Source organism: Canis lupus, chromosome 13 (genome assembly GCF_048164855.1).
Source record: "Canis lupus baileyi chromosome 13, mCanLup2.hap1, whole genome shotgun sequence".
Taxonomy (NCBI): Eukaryota; Metazoa; Chordata; class Mammalia; order Carnivora; family Canidae; genus Canis; species Canis lupus.
This window is the reverse complement of record NC_132850.1, coordinates 14,438,229-14,447,573: the sequence shown is the minus strand read 5'-3', so window position 1 is coordinate 14,447,573 and position 9,345 is coordinate 14,438,229. Positions and strand designations below refer to the sequence as shown.

Sequence of the window (9,345 nt, the reverse complement as noted above, 5' to 3'; positions counted from 1 at the left end):
GCGGGACACCCAGCAGAGGCGCCCTGGGCAGGGAGCTGGGGTGCAGAGGGTAGGTGCCTGTGTCCACTGTCACTGAGGGGAGGTGGGGAGAGAAGGGGGCCTAAGAGTGAGCCCCCCAGGATCACAGACACAGAGAGCTGGGAAGGAGCAAAAGAGTCCAGAGAAGGGGGAGCCAAGAGGGACCTCAGGGGACAGTCAGTGCCCCCGTGTGGGAGCCCCACGGGCAATGCTTTCACTGGGTTTAGCGGCCCGCTCACAGCTCACGTGGTTTCTGGGAGGGGGGTGCTGATTTGCCCAGGAATGGGAGGTGAGGGAAGGAGCTAAGTGTAGAGGCTCCTTAAGGAAGAGATCTGCCCTACAGGGATGGAGGGCCGCAGGGATGGAGGCGGGCTTAAGGGAGAGATCGCTTGTGAGAATCTCAGGATGAAGAACCTCTGAGGAGAAGGAGGCGATAGAAAAAGAGGAGGAGAAGGGTGCTGTTCACACTCCTGACGGCAGCCCACAGACGCCTGCGGTTCCTTCCCGACCTGGGACACCTGCACACACGGACACACGGACACACATGCAGAACAAGTTTTGTGACACCTACGCACCTTTACTGATGTTTTCTTTCCTGTTTTACTTTCATAAACTGCTGGTTACAACGCCCCAAATGGAATTTGTCACCCTTAAATCGTTCACAAGAGCCAGTCAGACAGATGCTGAGATAGAGGCTGGGACAGAGAGGAGGAGAGGTGGCCAGGTGAGCTCCCCGGGGTGGGGAGGAGTGGGCGCAGAGGGGAGGGCTTGGTTTCCATCCGGGAGGACTCATTCCACCAGGGGGGAGGAGATGAGATTCGAAGGAGGCACACCTAAATATGGAGGTTTTGTGGCTGAAAGCTGATAGCTTTTGATTTCTCCATGAAGGGGCGCCTGGGTGGCTCAGCAGGTCAAGTGTCTGCTCAGGTCATGCCCCTGGTCCTGGGATGGAGCCTGTGTTGGGATCTCCGCTGAGCAGGGAGCCTGCTTCTCCCTCTGCCTCTCCGCCTGCTTGTGCTCTCTCTCTCTCTGTCAAATAAGTAGAGAATTTTTTTTTTAAAGGTGATTTCTCCATGAAGGCCACTGTGAAAGGGCAGGCTGAGGAAGAGCAAGGTTGGAGGTGCCAAGGAGAGAGGGCAAGATTTGAACGGCCACTGTGAGAGCAGAAGGAGCAGGGAAAAAATTGCATTTCCCAGCAGTTTGCAGGCTCCATGGAGGAGGGCAGCTATGCATTTAGAGTGGTCCTGCTTTTTCTGTAATTTTAGTAAAGCCTAAGGAAGAGAAGTCCTTCTTCTTTGGTGGGAGACAGGTGAGGCCTAGCATAGGACAAGGGCATGGGGTTCTTTGCTGAGTTAACAAATGAATAAATACCTCAACAAACAAATTTATCAGTTCAACAACTATTTATGGAGCACCCACTGTGTGCCAAGTGCTGTTCTAGGAAGAGAATACTCTGTAGAGATGACAAAGACAAAATTCTTGTCCCTTTGGAAGCAACCTGTGCCCTGGACCTTTAGGACTTCATGGGGCTTTTCTGAGGATTGCTTTCTAAAAAAAATTATTTGTTTATTTGTTTATTTATTTATTTCTTTAGGCAGCTTAACCCAGTCCGGTGAAAAATTTGGAGGGATGGTCATCACCTGCCACATTCCTGTTTGTGTTCTAGTTCAGCCCAAGATGAAGGAGTTGAGAGCATGGTCTTCATTTTCAGGAGCTCAGAGAGGCAAGTCAGCTTATCCCCGGTCACACAGCATGACAGCAGAGCAGCTGGGCTGGGCCGGGCGGCAGTTTCCCACTCCCAGTTGCTTCTGCTCTCTACTCAGCAGTGTCTGCACAAACCCTGCCTTAGATAGGGTGCTGGGGTAGGTGCCTGGATTGTAGCTTTCTGGGGAAAACCTTGATGTGCTTTTCTTTTCTGGTTTCCCTGGGGTGGAGCAAACAGAATGTCTGTGGCCCCAAAAGGAAGTGAGTCTGTCGGGCTGGTGAGTGCCCGTTGCAGGCATTGGCTGCCTGTGGGAATGTCTGCTCTCTGTGGGAGACAAGGGATGTTCAGCTCCCGCCCACCGGTGGCAGTGGGGATGCGGGAAGTGGGGAAACGAGTGCATACCTACACAAAGACATCAAGGGGTACAGATGCACGTGCAAACACTAATATCCAAGCCCTCACTCAGACTCACAGTGTGAATGGAGCATCACATGTATAGGTACACCCATGAATACACTCATTGACATATCTACAGGCTGACCTACTTATACTTGTACACACATCCAAAAGGACATACATATTTTTAAAAAAGCATAAAGTTACCCATTATGGGTGCACATTTTTGGAGACATGCAAATCCACATACATGAAGTCTATGCGCATGCACACACAAACCCCCAGAGACTCAAATCCAAAAGTGCTCATTGAAAGTTGTACCCATGTACGCTCTTCCAGCCCCTCCCCTTGGCATCAGCCTCATTTTTGTCTCTGGGCCTTTACCAGTCATCACATGCTCTCTTTTGCCTCAGGGCCTTTACGCAGGCTGTTTCTTCTCCTACAATGTCTTGGGCCACCACCTCTGCCACTCCTCATCTTTCAGTCACAGTGTATGTATTTCTTCCTCTGGGACACCTCCTTGGGCACCCACTCAGGATCCCCTGTACCCCTTTTCACAACACTCAGCCTCTTTACTTACCTGCCTGTTTCCCCCTAGACTGCCCGCTGTTTTGTTCATGGCTGTACATAGGAGGGCCTTCGCCGATAACAGGTTGACAGTGTGACTACCTACTGTGAATGGAGCACTTTGGTGTGCTGGGAGGTGGAGTAGGTGGTGCAAGTATTAACTTCCTATTTATTATTGACCCTATTTTGTAGAGGAGGAAGGGGAAATATGGTAGGTGTCCGAGCTGGGATTTGAGGCCAGGGTAGAGGGCAGCCCGGGTGGCTCAGCGGTTTAGCACCGCCTTCAGCCCAGGGCTGATCCTGGGGTCCCGGGATCGAGTCCTGCATCAGGCTCCCTGCATGGAGCCTGCTTCTCCCTCTGCTTCTCCCTATGCCTGTGTCTCTGCCTGTCTCTTTCTCTCTGTGTCTTTCATGAATAAATAAATAAAATATTAAAAAAAAAATGAAGCCAGGGAAGACCCTTTGCACTCCCAGGTGTCTGTGCTTTCCCTCTTCCCCTGGGGTCTGCACGCCTAGCAGGCACCGAGAGTGGGGTGCATCCTCTCCTCCTCCTCCTCCCCCCGCCAGCAGCCTCCCCGTGTCCTCCCGCCTGGGGCGCAGGTGCTTCCACGCATTCCCGGCGACGCCTGCAGGGCCGGGGTGGGCATCCTCGGCGCGCCCCACCTGCGGGCGGCCCTGCGGCGCGGGGCGGGGCTGAGCGAAGCCCCCCCAACCCCCCCGGGCCCCCCCCCCGGCTCCTCCCCCCGCCCCCGCTTCCCCTGCAGGCGGCGCCCGCACACGTGGGCCGCCCCTCGCTGGGGGGAGCGCACGGGGCGGCGCGGGGCGCGGGGCGCGGAGGGGCGGCGCGGGCCGGGCTCCCGGGCGTGCGGCGCGGGCCGGCCGGGTGGCGAAATGGCTTTTCCAGATTAGGGGCCCAGGCTGCGCTGTTGACACAGTCATAAGTTTTAATGAGAAATTTTGAGTATTTGTGTGGGAGACGCGGCCCCGGCGCACAGATGCCCGGGGCGGGGGGGGGGGGGGCTCCGGGCCGAGCCGCGGCGCGCGGATTCCTTGCCGGCAGAGGGGAAACGTTTCAACCCGCTCACCTTTGAACCGCCGGGGACGCTGTTTACCTTGGCCGCCCGAGTGGCAGTTTTACAGATATTAAATACGCCCTGAGGGGGGCCGGGGCCTCCTACCCCCCACCCCGGGCGGCCCGGGCGCCCATCCCGTCCAGGTCAGCGCCGTCTTCCCGGGGCCCCCGCCCGCGCTGCTGCCGGGGAGACGCCCGGGGGGCCCCATCCACTCCCCAGCTCATCCATCTCCTAATTCGATTTTCTGTGTCAGGGCAGCGGCTGGAGGAGGCGAGGGGCGAGGGCAGCTGGGTGCCGCCCGCGCGGCTGGACGGGGTGCCCGGCTCTCGTCTTCTCCGGGGCCGGGGCCGGGGCCGGGGCGCCCCCTCCCCCCCCCCCCCCCCCGCCGTGGGCGCAGCGGGCTCGGCCTGGACCCTCCACCGGAGCCGGCGCTCAGAGGGCTCCCGCCGCGGAGCGGGCCGTGTTGACTTTACGGAGAAGGCTGCTCTGCACATTTCACTGCTGATTTATTGGTTTTTAACTAGATCCGTATGCGGGGCTGAGGAGCCTCTTGCACTTGGCGAGGCTGCGCCGGGCGCTAAGGACCCAGGCCCTCCTGCCCGTCGGCCTCCCTGCCTCCCCCCCTCGCCCCCTGCCTCCCCCCGCAGCCTCCCCCCTCCCCCGCCCCCTGCTCCACCGAGGCCGCCCTGGCGAGGTGGGGCCCTGGCCCCTGAGCCCCCCGCCCCTGGCCACCTGCGGAGCGCGTGTTTGTGTGTGTAAGAATTTATGGACTTGAAGGGGGGGCTGCGAGGGGGGCCCCCACCCTGAGCCTGAAGCCCACTGCCCGTCTTCCCTCCCTCAGGCCTCAAGGAGCACTTGTCATACATTTTAATGGACTTTGGAGTCGGACAAACCTAGATGGATGGCCTGCCTGGTCTCTGTCCCCGCTGGCTGTGTGCTTTGGGGGAGCCAGGTAACCCCTCTGATCCCTGATCCGTCCCCTTGGGAGTGGGTGTGACTCTTACCTAGGATGGGGCACCGCTGGAAAGCTTTGTCTTCACAAAGCACAGAGGGGGCTTCTTGATTAGCTGCCCTCCCAAATTCCTCTCCCGCCCCCGGCTGGTCACTCCTGGTGAAGGGGGGACTTCTTCACCCACCCTGGTGAAGGGACAATGACCTCATACCCTCTCCTGGTGCTGCATGCAGTGCTTCCTGGGTCACGAGGAGAGTTGTATACAAATACAGGCCATCGATTTATAAATTATAAAGCGCTGTTAATCCCTTAACTCATCAAATCCTCATAAAAGTTCTATGAGAGAAGAGACAGGATAAAAGGAAGTAGCAAAGTCATTTAACCCAGAGAGACAAAGGAATTGGATCAGGGACCCGCACTCCGAACCCAGGGCAGTTTCTCGCCTAGAGTGCTTTTCTTGAAGTCCCAGCTGCCTCTCCCCTCTTCAACATTGCTCCTCTGCAGTGACAGAGGATGTTACGTGCAGGCATCCTAGGTACACAAATGGGGTCCCCTTGGGCGTAGAAACAAAGGGAAGCTACTGAGGGGCAGGGGACCCACGTGGACACCTGCCTGTAGGAACGAGGCGGCTTTGGCCAGCCCTGGAAGAGCAACCCGAGAGCAGGGTGGGCACAGTGAAGACAGTTCTGATTGAGACCCCCAGAACTCCAGGAGCCAAAGGACGACGCTGGCCGCATCTGCAGAATCCATCAGGCGTCTTGATGGGTCGCCGTTAAACAAAGATGGGATAAGGTTACATGTGTTTTCCGTGGGAGTCGGCTCCAATTTCAGCCTGATGATTTAGTCAGGTGTAAGCATGAAGTTTCCAATTTAGAGAAATAAATCTCCAGTGATTTTATTATCCCCTGTTTTACCCTGACACCCAACTTCACCCCGGCCCCCTGTCAAAGCCCTCATGATGTGTTTATATAGGGCGCACTGTAATTGATTGGCGTGCAATAGAACATGACACAGAAAATGTGGCCTTCCCCACCAGGCCCGACTCTGGGAGCTTCCATATTTCACCGTCCCCCAGGCCCAATCTCAGGCCCCCACTCGCTGTGGCCGCAAATTCCTGGGATTCTGGGTTGTCTGAGAACAGGAGTGAAGAGCCAAGGGGTCCAGCCAGGCACCCAAAGGTGGGCTCGGAGCGTGTTTTGGCCTACAGATCAGGGTGAAAAACACTGGAGAGTGCACCTGCCCTGGGTAGAGGCTGGTTGGGGTGGCTGGACTCATGACCTCAGAGGTCCTGGGAGATTCTGGAAATTAATGAAATGAACCATCCTTGGCTCTAAGCTTTGGTAATTCTACAGTTCTGAACTTCTGAGATGGTCAGTTTCTAATACTTTGTTATTTCAATCCGTGAATTGAGTTGTGGTTCTAGATTTATGAGTCTCTGACAATGATATGTAATACATGTTATACTAGGATCATATTTCTAATGCATATGAATACAAATACAGATGTGGATTTGAATACTGACATCAAAGCTAAAACCAATATTCATCCCAATACTGTAATTTACCGAAAGCTTTCAACGTGCCCAGCACCGCACGAGGCACATTACATAATCCTTTCAGCTCGCCTTAGCGGCAGCTCTGTAGGGAGGAATCAGCGTCTCCACTTTACGCATGATGCCACTGACGATCAGAGAGGGTAACAATTTGTTCACGGCTACACAATCGGTCTCTGTGTTTTAAGATTCTGGGATTTTAGCCTTCTCGCCCATAAGGCAGCCTAGACCGAGTGGAAAAAGCAGACAGATGGCAGGGTGAGAAGCACTCCCAACCTCATGGGCTGTTGTTAGGGGGGCGCCTATGGTTAGTGCTCACACTGTGAGCCCAGGTGTCATTGAAAAGGTATCCAGGTAGAAAACCCCCAAGATTCAGGGTAGAGAATGAGGACATAGGATCTGGATTCTGGCCTGCCAGCTCCCTGATGGGGGAGAGGGGTGCCTATTTTCTCTTTGCGTATCTCTAGGACAAAAAGCTTTTACCCTCTTATGAGGTGAAAACTGCTTTCCTATAGCTTTAGGGATCCTATTTCTATCTTGTAGGGACACAGAGCGAATCTGCTTCCTTTGCTTCTTGCCTTTGGAGATTTTGAGACACAGTAAATCAAATCTGTTTACTTACTCACCCATTCATCCATCCATTTTCCCCCATCATCCATTAATTATTCATTTATCTATCCACCTCTCCATCACCTTTCTATCCCCCTGCTTTCCACTCCTCATCCATCCATCAGTACATTGACCCTTCCTTCCTTTTTTCCATCCATCCATCCATCCATCCATCCATCCACTATCCATCCAACATCCATCCATCTGATAGTCTGTTCACCCATTTATAAACTCACTCACTCACTCTCTCACTCATTCATTCATTCATTCATTAATTTATTGAGAGACAGCAAACCAAATGGCATTTGTTAGGCACTCTGGGGGTGGACACAAAGATGAATATGTCCTCAGTAAGCTTGGGAGAAGGACCAGACTCACACCTACAGTACTTGCTCACTTCAAAACGTCAATGACTGTCTTGGCAATTTGTAAATCAGTGATAAGTGGAGGATTCAGGCTCTAAGTATAACCAGGAGCCAGAGGAGAGAGGGGCCAGTGTGGGGTGGGCTGCTCAGACCAGTCATCTTACACTTTATTTTCTTTACTTTCCAAACTGGTATCTCAACCATGATCCTGGACGAACACTGAAGTTTAGTACTGTGCTCGTTTGGATTCCATTCATTCATTCCTTGGTTCAGCAAGTACTCTTTGTGCATTACTGTCTAACTCTTCAGACATGGTGGCAAACAACAGACAGACACTTGCTTATCATTTAGTGTAGGAAACAGATGATAAACAAGTAAACAAATAAGTGCCTAATGTAATTGCTGACAGTGACAAGTGCCACTAGAAAAAAGAGGAAGAAAGGATAGAGGAGAAGGGAGATGCTATTTTAGGTAAGAAAATTGGGCAGCCTTCCCTGAGGAGGAGACATATGGGCAGGGTTAGGAATTCCTGAGAATTCCTAGGGATGGAGGCCTCGGCCTTTGGCTTCCTATTTTTCCCCAGAGAAAGGGAAGGAGATGGCCAAGAGGAGTGGAATGAAGGGAGGCTTGGACCCTTGGCTGGAGGGATGGTTCATCAGGAAGCAGGAGCTGGGTTTCTCTTTGTGAAAGAGAAAGGGCCTTTGTGGCCTTTGTGGCCCTTGAAGGGCATTCACTTAGTTCTCCTTACCTGGCAGGGCACTGTCTTCATTTACAGTGAGGAAACAGAATGCACAGCCTGTGATTTGCCTAAGACCCCAGTGTGGGTTAGGGGGAGATCCACACCCCGACACAGGGTGGAGGCCAGCTCCTGGAGCACACCTACCCTCTGAAGCTCTGGGCCTTGGGTGGGTTGTGTCAGGGAGGGTCCCCACCCTGTCCTCTTCTGGAGGTGAAGGCATGTTGGGGTTTGGTACCTGGAGAATCCTGATTTCTCTTCTTAATCTCTCAGACCCCAGGGAGTAGAAATGGTGAGTCTTAGGACTCCCAAGGGGTCAGGGCAGGGTGGGAGAGGTGGAGGGCCAGGACAAGACAGAGGAGGACATGACGCACTGGGCATAAGAACAAAAGCTGAATGGAGGTGGCCCTAGCCTGGGAGTCCAGACCCTGGACTAGAAACTGTAGTTTCTGGTTTGCTATGGGACCTGGGAAAATGCCCTCTTCTCTTGAGACCCTCACTCTAAATTAAGGGGTTTAGGGGTATCTGGGTGGCTCAGGTGGTAAGCGATGAACTCTTGATTTTGGCTCAGGTCATGGTCTCAGGGTTGTGAGACCACACCTCTGCCCTCCACTGCTCATGCATGCTCTCTCTTTAAATAAATAAATAAATAAATAAATAAATAAATAAATAAATAAATAAATTTAAACTAGATGGCCCTTGTGAATCCTTCTAGTTAGAACATGCTTACTTTTTTTTTTTTTTTTTTTTTAAGATTTATTTATTTGAGAGGGAGAGGGAGCAGAAGCATATTGGGTGGGGGTGGGGAAGAGGAGGAGAATTTTCAAGTAGACTCCCTGCTGAGCATGGGCTCATTCACAACTCTCCAGTTGACTGCCCTCAGCTGGGGCTGTGGCCTTTGAGGGGCTCAGTTAGACTGGAACATCCAAGGTAGCTCACTTGCAGTCTGGCATTTTGACAGGGATTCCGGAAGGCTGGACTCAGCTGGGCCCCATCTCGTTTCGCCGTCTTTACTATACGGTGTGGCCTAACCTGTGTAACCTATCATATGTCAGGTCCAGCTCACACCCAAGGGAAAGAGGTTAGACGCAACATGTACACCAGTGGGTGGGAATCTTGGGGGCTGCCTTAGGTTTCTGCCGATCACATTGGCCCAAGCTTGGCTGTCCTTTTGAGAGCCCTGAGCTATGATATAAGAAGTCTGGCTGCCCCTAAAGAAAAATCAGGTAGAGAAGCCACCCGGAGAGGGGGAGGCATGAAACGAGATGGGGCCCAGCTTAGTCCAGCCTTCCGGCAACCCTGTCAAGATGCCAGACTGCAAGTGAGCTACCTTGGATGTTCCAGGCTAACTGAGCCCCTCAAAGGCCGCAGC

At 53.4% G+C, this 9,345-nt stretch overlaps 1 long non-coding RNA gene across 2 annotated transcripts; it reads left to right on the top strand.

Annotated features, from left to right (window-relative positions):
- The first annotated feature begins 3,755 nt into the window (after positions 1–3,755).
- LOC140602569 (uncharacterized) lies at positions 3,756–8,593 on the top strand. 2 transcript variants are annotated; one of them, XR_012005503.1, is made up of 3 exons: positions 3,756–3,902; positions 4,601–4,711; positions 5,330–8,593. It is a non-coding gene; the product is annotated as an uncharacterized lncRNA (long non-coding RNA). The 2 variants fall into 2 exon arrangements; XR_012005504.1 differs by lacking the exon at positions 3,756–3,902 and adding an exon at positions 4,177–4,514.
- The last annotated feature ends 752 nt before the right edge of the window (positions 8,594–9,345 follow it).